This window comes from Peromyscus eremicus, chromosome 1, assembly GCF_949786415.1.
Source record: "Peromyscus eremicus chromosome 1, PerEre_H2_v1, whole genome shotgun sequence".
NCBI classification, from domain to species: domain Eukaryota; kingdom Metazoa; phylum Chordata; class Mammalia; order Rodentia; family Cricetidae; genus Peromyscus; species Peromyscus eremicus.
In genome coordinates, this window is record NC_081416.1 from 195,169,488 (window position 1) to 195,181,258 (window position 11,771).

Genomic DNA, 11,771 nt, shown 5'->3' on the forward strand with positions numbered 1-11,771 from the left:
CGGCAAAGCCTATAGTTACAAAGAGTAGATTTGGGGTTCTAGGGAACTGCAGATGAAGGTAATATAGGCTTTATGGTTGTAAGTTCCTGTCAATCAGTGTGGAGATTTGAAGACTTTTAGAAGTTTTCAATGGTTTCTCACAGCCCCCAATTCTGTAGGCAGTCTTTTTACTGTGGCGATTGTTTCCTTTGCTACATACAAATACAGTCCTTGAAGGGCAGCTGTTCTGTTGTCAAATTTTCTTGGGCCCAGAATATGTCAGTAGAAGACAATATCCTGCTGACAGTCGTTCCAATAGAACAAGCTGTAGACCCTATTCTTCCTGTTTTTGTATTCCATGGCTCTATTGCTTAAATAAAGCAAAAGTTTCTAGGCAACTCCATCCTGAATCAGAACCCAGATCCCTGATTCTGTAAACCGTTTCATGTCCTCAGTTCTTTTTTTTTTTTTTTTTTTTTTTGGTTTTTCGAGACAGGGTTTCTCTGTGTAGCTTTGCGCCTTTCCTGGGACTCACTTGGTAGCCCAGGCTGGCCTCGAACTCACAGAGATCCGCCTGGCTCTGCCTCCCGAGTGCTGGGATTAAAGGCGTGCGCCACCACCGCCCGGCTCATGTCCTCAGTTCTTCTGTTTATCAGTCACACATTTTCCTGTGGGCTATCTTCTCCCACAAAATGTATCAGGCACATTACTAGCATTTCCTTTCATGTGGTTGGCATGGAACAGAGGTGGAGGAGACCAAATATTTTTTTTGGGGGGGGCAGAATGTTTCTGCACATCATGACAGTTTGGTTCTCTCAAGGGGTATTCTTCATTATTCTTCATAGGAGGTCCTCCTTGTGTGAAATGTAGCTTAGTTTCAAGAGAAATTTTGTACTTGGCTGAGAACCAGCATCATGGGCTGGAACTACACATTGATGGAATATTTGGGTAACAATTATAGTTCACTACATATCTTCATCAACACCAAATGCAGCAGATTTGAGAAAAGAACTTCAGAAGCAAGGTGGACAAGGACTCTTTGCTGAACAGGTGCAGATTCCAAGTGTCTGAGAAGTCATCTAGCAGAGAGGCTGGGAAGGACTTCCTCCTCAGCTCAGAACTTTTCTGACAACAAGTTACTCATACAGGGAAGAAGTCCAATAACACATGTGAGAGAGCACTGGCCTTTTCCACTGTGAAAGAGTCATTACATCTTGGGAGAGTATGTAAACATTCAGCTGCTGACATGTCATCAGCAGGGAAAGATGCTTGTAGCAGGAACCTTAACAGGTCTTATTAATAAAAACAAACCTGAAGCCAGGTATTGGGTGAGCGCTGGAAGATCAGAGAAGCAGAACAAGCCACAGCTATCTCACCTCGCCAATTCCTAAGCTGATTTGGTTTCCCCAGACTGGAAGCTTCTCAGTCTTCATCCAGAATGAATCTCAGCTGAACTGCTACTCAAAAGCCTAAAAGCTTAACGAGGCCAAAAGCTTCTAGTTTCTGGTCTTCACGCCTTATATACCTTTCTGCTTTCTGCCATCACTCCCTGGGATTAAAGGCTCACTTTCTGGCATTAAAAGTGTGAGTCACCATGCTTGGCTGTATCCTTGAACACACAGAGATCCAGGTAGATCTCTGCCTCTGGAATGCTAGGATTAAAGGTGTGTGCTACCACTGCTTATCCTCTATGTTTAATATTGTGGCTGTTCTGTTCTCTGACCCCAGATAAGTTTATTAGCATGCACAATATTTCGGGGAACACAATACCACCACAGATGTTACAGTACAAGCTGTAGCCTCAGTGGTTATCCAAGAATTCATACTTCAGAAAAGCTATATGAATGTAGAAAATGCATCAAATCCTCCAAGCAAAGGCCTAGCCTCATTACCCACAACAAAGTTCACATGGGAGTAAGACCCCATCAATGTGATTACTTAGTAGGAAGTATGACATCTTTAGAGAGAGAATTCACATGGATCTTAAGAGTGTAGTGAATGTGGGAAATCCTTTGTCTAAAGCTGCTACTTTTATTTTCTATTATTTTTTATTTATTCTTCTCTCATATAGTTTATTCCACTGCAGATTTCCCCTCCTTCCTCTCCTCCCAGACCCTCCCCAACTTACTCTCTCCCCTAGATCCACTCCTCCCCCATTTCCCATCAGAAAAGAGCAGGCTTCTCAGCAATATTAACCAAACATGGCATAACAAATTACAATAAGATTAGGCACATACTCACATATCAAGGCTGGACAAGGCAATCCAGTATGAGGAAAAGGGTCCCCAAAGCAGGCAAAAGAGTCAGAGATACCCCCACTCCCACCATTAGGAGTCCAATAAAACCACCAAACTAATAGCCATAACATATTTGGAAAGGACCTAGGTCAGACCCATACAGGCTCCCTGATTGTCACTTCAGTCTCTGTGAGCCTCTTTGAGCCCTGGTTAGCTGATTCTGTGGGTCATGTTATTGTGGTGTCCTTGATCCCTCAGCCCCCTATAATCCTTCCTCCCCTTCTTCCATAGGATTTCCCATGCTTAGACCAATGTTTGGCAAAGTGGTTACTCACTAAACACCAGATAGTTCATACTAGAAAATGACCTTATGAGTGTAACAAATGTGGGAAATTCTTCACCTAGAAGTCCCACCTCTTCTAACACCAGAGAATTCATAATGGTGTAAGATCTCATGAGTGTGATAAATGTGGGAAATTATTTAACAACAAATCCATTCTCATCATAAATGAAAGGGTTCACACTGGAGATAGGCCTTATGAGTACACTGAATGTGGGAAGTCCTTTATCAAGTGCTTTACTCTTGCTAGTCACTGGAGGAGTTGCATGGGAGACAGGCTTTGTGAATGCAGTGAATGTAAGATATCCTTTAGCTACCACTCTAATTTATTAAACATGAAAGAGTTCACACTGTAAGGTACAAGAAGCATACAGAACACTATATAGACTGGGTGAGAAAAGAAATTCTCCATGGTACATAATCAAAACATTAAATGTACAAAGCAAAAAAATAACACTAAAAACCTGCAAGAGAAAAGGACCAAGTAACATATGAAGGCAGACCTATTAGAATTATACCTGGCTTCTCAATGGAGACTCTAAAAGCCATAAGGGTCTGGGCAGATGTTCTACAGACTGTGAGAGACCACAAATGCTAGTCCAGACTACTATGCCTGGCAAAACTTTCAATCACAATGGATAAAGAAAATAAGACATTGCATGATAAAACCAATTTAAGCATTATCTATCTATAAACTTAGTCCTAAGAATGTCCTGGAATGAAAACTCCATCATTAAGAGGTTAACTACATCCAAGAAAATACAAGGAATAAATAATACCAGACCAGCAAATCAAAAGACAGGAATTACACAATACCCACACCCCATGCCACTACCACCATCACCACCACCATCACAATGACAAAATAAGAGGAATCTACAAAAAAAATGCTTATTGATATTTTTCAGTGCCAATAGTCTGAATTCCCTAATAAAATGACATAAACTAACCCAAATGGATGAAAAACAGGGTCCATCCTTCTGCTTCTTCCAGAAACACACCTTAACATTAAGGATAGACATAACCTCAGAGTAAAAGGATGGAAAAAGATTTTCCAAGAAAATGGATCTAAGAAATGGCTGGTGTAGTCATTTTGATATCCGACAAAATAGACTTCAAACCAAAACTAATCAGAAGAGATAGGGAAGGACACTATATACTCATCAAAGGAAAAATCCACCAAGAGGACATTGTAATTATTTTGTTTGTTTGTTTTGCCTTTGGTTTTCTAGACAGGGTTTCTCTGTGTAACAGCTCTGGCTGTCCTGGAAGTCACTTAGTAGACCAGGCTGGCCTCAAATTCACAGAGATCTGCCTGCCTTTGCTTCCCAAATATTGGAATTAAAGGCATGTGCCACCACTGCCCGGCTGACATTGCAATTTTTAACATCAATGTCACAAACACAAGGATCCCCAAGTTCAAAAAAGAAACATTACTATAGCTGAAATCACACATTGACCCTCACACACTGATAGGGGGAGACTTCAACACCCCACTTTCACCAATATATATAGGTTACCCAGATAAATACTAAACAGACAAATGCTGGAGCTAACTGGCTATAAACCAAATGGACTTAACAGATATTTACAGAACATTTCACACTCAGACAAAAGAATATATCTTCTTCTCTGCACCTCATGAAATGTTCTCTGAAACTGGCTACGTACTCAGACATAGAGCAATGAGACATAAGGCTAAGGATACAAGAAAACTGAAATAACATCCTGCATCCCATCTGACAACCACAGATTAAAGCAGGATATCAACAACAATAGAAACAACAGAAAGCTTTTGAACTCATGGAATTGAACAACTTTCTACTGAATGAGGAATGAGTCAATGAAGAAATTAAGAAAGAAATTAAAGACCTTCTAGAATTGAATGAAAATCAATATAAAACATACCCAAACATATGGAACAAAATGAAAGTGAGTCTAAGAGGCAAAAATCATAGCATTAAGTACCTACATAATAAAAAATCAGAGCGATCTCATACTAGTAACTTAACAGACCACCTAAAAGCTCTAGAACAAAAAGAAGAAACCACACCCAAAAGGAGTAGAAGCAAGATATAATCAAACTCAGGGCTGAAATCAATAAAATAGAAACAAAGGAATACAAAGTATCAATAAAACAGTTGGTTCTTTGAGAAAATCAATAAGATTGACATACCTTTATCCAAATTAATTTAAAGGTGGAGAGAGAACATCCAAGTTAACAAAATCAGAAATGAAGATAGGGGTGTAACAAGAGACACCAAGGAAATCTAGAGAATAATAAGAACATACTTTAAAAACATATATTCCACTAAATTAGAAAATCTAAAAGAAATGGGTAATTTTCTTGATGCATACTACTTACTAAAGTTAAATCAAGATGAGATAAGCAATTTAAATAGACCTACAATGCCTAATGAAATAGAAGTAGTCATTAAAATTCTTCCAACAAAGAAAATCCCAGAGGCAGATGGTTTTATTGCAGAATTCTACCAAACTTTCAAAGAGTTAATGCCAGTTCCCTTCAAATTATTTCACAAAATAGTAACAGAAGGAACATTGTTCTATTCATTTACTGAGGCCACAGTTACCTTGATACTCAAACCACATCAAGACCCAACAAAGAAAGAGAATTACAGACCAATTTCCCTTATGCACAAAGATGCCAAAATTCTTAATAAAACATTTGCAAACCAAATGCAAGAACACATCCAAAAGATCATCCACTGTTACCAAGTAGACTTCATCTCAGAGATGCAGAAATTGTTCAACATATGTAAATCGATAAATATAATCCACTATATAAACAAAATGAAAAAGAAAAATTACACTATTGTTTCATTAGATGCAGAAAAGGTCTTTGACAAAATCCAACACATCTCCATGATAAAAGTCTGGGAGAGATTAGGGATACAAGGGACATGCATCAACATAGTAAAGCAGTTTATAGTAAGCCTATAGTCAAAATTAATTTAAATGGAGAGAAACTCAAAGAAGTTTTATTAAAATCAGGAACAAGACAAGGATGTCCACTTTCTCTGTACCTATTCTATATAGTAATTGAAATCTTAGCTAGAACAATAGGCAACTGAAGTTGATCAAAGGGATATAAATTGTAAAGAAAGAAGTCACAGTGTCTTCATTTATAGATGATATGATAGTATACATAAGTGACCCTAAAATATTCCAGTGGGAAACCCCTACAGCTGATAACCGCTTTCAGCAAAGTAGCTAGATACAGAGTTATCGCACAAAAATCAGTAGGCCTCCTGTATACAAATGACAAATGCTGAGAAAGAAATGAGGGAAACAAAGTCTTTTACAATAGCCACAAACAATATAAAATACCTTGGGAGTAACCCTAAACAAGCAAGTGAAAGACTTGTATGACAAAAAAATGTTCTTCAAGTCTTGGAAGAAAGAAATTGAAGAAGGTATCAGAAAGTGGAAAGATCTCCTATGTTCGTGGGTTGACAGGATTAACACAGTAAAAATGGCCATCCTACCAAAACCAATCTATAGATTCAATGTAATCCTTATAAAAATTCCAACACAATTCTTTTTTTTAAAGATTTACTTATTTATTATGTATACAGCGAGTGTTCAGCCTGAAGGCCAGAAGAGGGCACCAGATCTCATTGTAGATGGTTGTGAGCCACCATGTGGTTGCTGGGAATTGAACTCAGGACCTCTGGAAGAACAGCCAAGTGCTCTTAACCTCTGAGCCATCTCTCCAGCCCCCAACACAATTCTTTATGTATCTTTAAAGGACAATTTTCAGCTTCATATGGAAACACAAAAACTCAGGTTAGCTATGATAATCCTGAACAATAAAAGTACATCAGGAAGTATCACTATTCCTAATTTCAAGTTGCAATACAAAGCTATAGTAATAAAAAACAACATGGGATTAGCACAAAAACAGACATATAGATCTAAACAGAATTCTCCAAAGAGGAAATTCAAATGGCTGAGAAGCACTTAAAGAAATGTTCAACATCCTTAGCCATCAGGGAAATGTAAATCAAAACTACTTTGAAACTTCCTTTTATACCTGTCAGAATGGCTATGTTCAACAAAACAAATGACAGCTCATCCTGGAGAGGATGTGGAGCAAGGGCAATACTCATGCATTGCTGGTGGGAACTCAGACTTGTATAGCCATTATGGAAATCAGTGTGGCAGTTCCTCAGGAAGATGGTTATCAATGTACTCCAAAATCCAGTTATACCACTCTTGGGAATATAATAAAAGGATGATTCATCTTACTACAGAGACACTGGCTCAACTATGTTCATTGCTGCTCTAATAATAATAGTCAGAAATTGGAAACAATCTAGATGTACCTTAACAAAAGAACGGGTAAAGAAAATGTGATTCATTTATATAATGGAGTTACTTTGTTAAAAAATGACATCATGAATTTCACATGGAATTAGAAAAAAATCATCCTGAGTGAGGTATCCAAGATGCAGAAAGATAAATATGGTACGTGTTTGTTTATATGTGGATATTAGCTGTTAAGTCGGTGATAACCAAGCTACAGCTGGTAACATCACAGAGGCTTTGTAGAGTAATAGACTAGTGGGTAAAGATAGGAAGGGAAATAGAACATGTACTTATGGATGGTTGGGGGTAGTGGAATAGAGGACACCCCCCACACAACTCATTGAACATGGAGAAGCTGAACTGGTGCTTACACAGTGCCCTCACCCCTACTTTCCAGCATCTTTGATACAGGAAAGTACTGTATATGCTATCAAAAGAGAAGCACACCAACCCAGCACAAACCCTTTGAGCTACAATGGTGTCCTGCCTAAAAGATACAGTAAGGCAACTATGGCACAAAGCTGTGGGAGTAACCAATCAACATCTAATTTGCCTTAAGGCCCACTCCATGAGATGGAATCAGTACACAGCATTGCTTGGATGCTCCAGAACCAGAAGCTATATAGCCTAGGAACCTAGGGTAAAACCAAATACTACTTTTCTAAAAAAAAGTAACAATAAAAAGACTCCTCATGATATTCTGCTATACTCATCAAGCAATGCCTTGGTCAGCCATCATCAGAGAAGCTTCCTTCTGCAGCAGATAGAAACAAATACAGAGATCCACAGCCAGATATTATATGAAGAGTGAGAGACCTTAGATCATTCAGCCCTAAATGTGATGTCTCCATTAAATTCTTCTGTTCAGGGACCAGAGAACCATGCAGAATAGGAGATGAGAAGAGTGTATGAACCAGAGGGGATGGAGAACACAAAGAAAACAATGTTCTCTAAATCAACATGATGAAGATTCATTTGAACTCATATACTGAGGCAGCATGCATAGGTTGCATAGATCTGCACCAGCTCTTCTGGGTGTATTTTATGGTTTCCAGTTTAGTGTTTTTTTTAATAGGATTCCCAAGTGTGTGAACAGTGCGTCTCTAATTCCTGTGCCTTCTCTTAGGCTCTTTGTCTTCTGTTTGTCTTGTCCAAGCCCAATGCAATAGTTTTTGGTTTTCCATATTGTTACATTTTATTTTGCTATATATTATTTTTATTATTTTCCCTTAGTAGCCTGTGTGTTTTCTAATGAGAGAGTGAGAGTGAGAAACTTTGGAATACTCATCACTAAATGTGATGTCTCCATTAAATTCTTCTGTTCAGGTCTAGAGAATCATGCAGAAGAGGAGGTGGAAAGAGTGCAAGACCCAGAGAATCTGGGATGGATCTGGAAGAAAGGGGAAGGGTGAAGAACTTATAGGAGTAGTGAGAGGGAAAATCATAATGAGGATATAGTGTGTAAGAAAAAAACATGTTCGATAAAAGGAAAAAATGAGGATAAATATCACAAGGTGACCACATATAAGCTGGATTTTATTCCAGTTTCAAGCATACATGGAGCTGAACCAGATTCTCTCACATGAGATTTTGTTCTCTATCTGAGACTCATGTTCTTAGGGTTCTCAGATACTTTCCTTTGTGTCATTCTCTCTAGACAAACCTTGAAGCTAATAACTAACTCACTCAGTAGACAACTGTTTTCCAGAGATACTCTCCAGTACTTGTTGTCTATGCTGCTACTGTTCTTACTGGTGAAACTATCACTTTTCAGCAGGGACAACAGATCATGGGACCCAGACTCTTCTCAGTGTTCATGTAGTGTGTTGGAATTCTGACATTGGAGCACCATGCTGGCAGTGGTGTCAATTTAGTAAGTAAATGCTACTCACAGAGAAACATCACCATTTTAGAAGAAAGGATTTCCCTCAGTAACACTGAACATCATTTCACACGTTTGTGGACTAGATTGTTGGTTTGTCACAAGTGTAGTGTCAACCCCTTGAGAAAGTCCTACAAGCTCTAAGAGACCACAGATGCCAGTCCAGATTACTATACCCAGAAAAACTATCAATCACTATAACAGAGACAGAAAAACATTTTATGATTAAAAAAAACCTAAGTATTTCTTCCACCATTCTAGTTCTACAGGAGGCACTAGAAAGAAAACTTCAATCTGAAGAGAAGGTTAACTATAGCCAAGAGGACACAAGGACTAAATCCAAGAAGTTAATCAAAAGAGGGGAAGAAATCTCATACCTCAATAGCAAAAACATGAATGAATAAACATTGTGCATTTATAACTCCCAATATTAATAGTCTCAACTCTCCTCCCAAAGACATGATTAAAATTTTGGGTTAGAAAGCATGCTTCATCTTTCTGCTGCATCCAAGAAACACATTACTCCATCAAGGATAGACATCATCTTAGTTTAAAAGGCTGGAAAAAGTTATTCCAAGAACATGGAATCAAGAAGCAAGCAGGTATAGCTATTTTAATATCTGGCAAAGTAGACTTTAAACCAAAACTAATCGGAACAGATAAGGAAAGACACTACATACTTATTAAAGAAAAAAAATCCACCAAAAGGATATAAGGAATCTGAACACTTATACACCAAACACAAAGGCATCTGGTTCATAAAAGAAACATGACTACAGCTTATATCATGTGTTGACTCGTTCACAATGACAGTGAATGACTTTACTATCCTGCTGTTGCTCTGTCTGAGGATTTGAGTTTAGCCTCTAGCACCTACACTAGGCAGCTCACAGTTCCTGGAACTCCATCTGGTGCTTCAATGTTCTCTTCTGGCCAGAAACATTTGCTGCTCAAAGAGGCTCCCCATTACCGCCCATTTTATACTGCAGTCTTCCTACACGTCCTCCTCGCCCCTCTAACTTGACGCTTTCTTTTCATGTAAAGCACTTACTGTCCTACAACACTTTGAATATCTTGTTTATCATTTGTCATTTTCCATCTTTCTTGACTGTGCTATCCACAAAAGAGGAGGCAGAATCTTTGCCAGCTTTTAAATCTTTATTTATTTATGTAGTTGCTTGTTTATTTGCCGTGTGTGTACATATGCCACAGCTCATGTGTGGAAACCAAAGTGCAACTTGTGTGAGTCTGTTCTTGCCTTTGACTCAGCAGGTCCCAGGGAGTAAACCAAGGTTCTCAGTCTTGGAGGCAGGTTGCTTTATCTGGTGAGCCATCTCCCTGGTGCCAGTCTTTTTCTTGCCGCATCTTGTGAACCCAAAGCGACAATGAGACACACATTAAGTGTCTAATCACGCCTGTGGAAGCTGTAGATGAAAGTTGCTCCAAATTCACTTCTGACAGTCAGACCATCACTTCTTGTCTTTTTGGTTAAGATCAATTGTCATACCCAGCAGCTCACTCTTACCCACTGGTTCTCATCGTCCCTCTTCTAGGTATTCATGGTGTAGATTTCACAGGACTGAAAAATAATCACATAAGAAGTAAAACTCTCAAGTCGGTAAGATACACAGCCCAACTTACTCTCACTTCCTAACCTCAGTGCCCTCATCTCCCTTGTCATTTTCTCCTGGTGTATTTCAGCCATCTCAGCTGGTGTTTTCCTCCATAATCCCCCTGCCCTGCCCGGATCCATCACTAATTACTCTAATCCCTTTCAGGGATTTGAACACGGTGCAGATGTTTTTCTGAGATGATTCCTAATCTCCATGCAGACTCTGTCACTGCACTAAAGGGTGAAATGATAATCACCTCCCAGCAGGATGACCTCACTGTGTGCCAAGCCTTTATCTCAGGGATGAAATGCCCTCCTGTGCACACACCCTGTGTGTGACTGAGGTGGCTACTGCCCCAGCGAACATACTTGGTAAGTTGTCTCCTTCTTTTCTGATAGATTTTTCCTCTCGAAATGTCTCAAGAAATATGATGTAGAACCACAAAACTTTTGAGACACGTTCTAGGAATGTTGTCCAGAACTGACCAGGAACCCGTGAGCTCATATGATTCACCTATTTTAGCCTACATGCGTGCATGGCTAGCTAGGATAACTAAAACTTATGTGGCAGCGTGCTGTCTTCAGTTGGATCTGTGAACATGCCTCTCAGTGTTTTCTGTAAGACCCACACAACAATACACTCTCTTTTTCTTTAGCTGCAGGATGAATCGTATTATGTCATTAATTTCTTTTTATGGACCCTTTCACAAACGTGACAAAAATGTCATTAAAAATTGACTAAGGCATTTCCAGGATTCTGGGGCAGGAAGAATTACAGTCCTTAGATACATCACCTGTGACTCTAACATGTCACCAAAGTGGCAGTGCCTTGATAGCCCTCCATCCCCTGTACCTATCTCCTGCCCAGTGAGATTCCAAGGCTGTCACCCAATCCAGTGTCCAGGCAGTGGAAACAGAGTCTGCTCTGGACCAGCAGACTTGAGAAGGAGCATTTTCCTTCCTTATTCTAGAAGTAAGATGTGTCCAGCTTATTTCTTGCTTGTGTGTCCACAGGGAACATTTAAACACAGAAAAGGAGGAAGCTGTTTGTGTTTCCAGGAATGACTTCAATTGTTAACTGGTAGCTAAGATCTGGCATCTTAGCAGGTCTGGGATTGAGAGAGTGTCTTGTTTAGGTGTGTTATTCTAGTGCCTGGACTTCATTCCTCAGGATAGCATGACAAGATTTTTGTGCACACACTTGAGTGTTCTTTTCCTTCTCATCCTGCACTTTTACTCCATTGTCGGTAACACTGGAAATAATGTTGTTTTACTTATGGGGAATAGGTTTTCTTTGCAATACCAGGAATTGATCCTGGAGTCTTGTGCATGCTGGATAAGCCTTTTATCATTGAGCAACATGCTTAGCCCTTTAAGAAATTCTGTTACAAG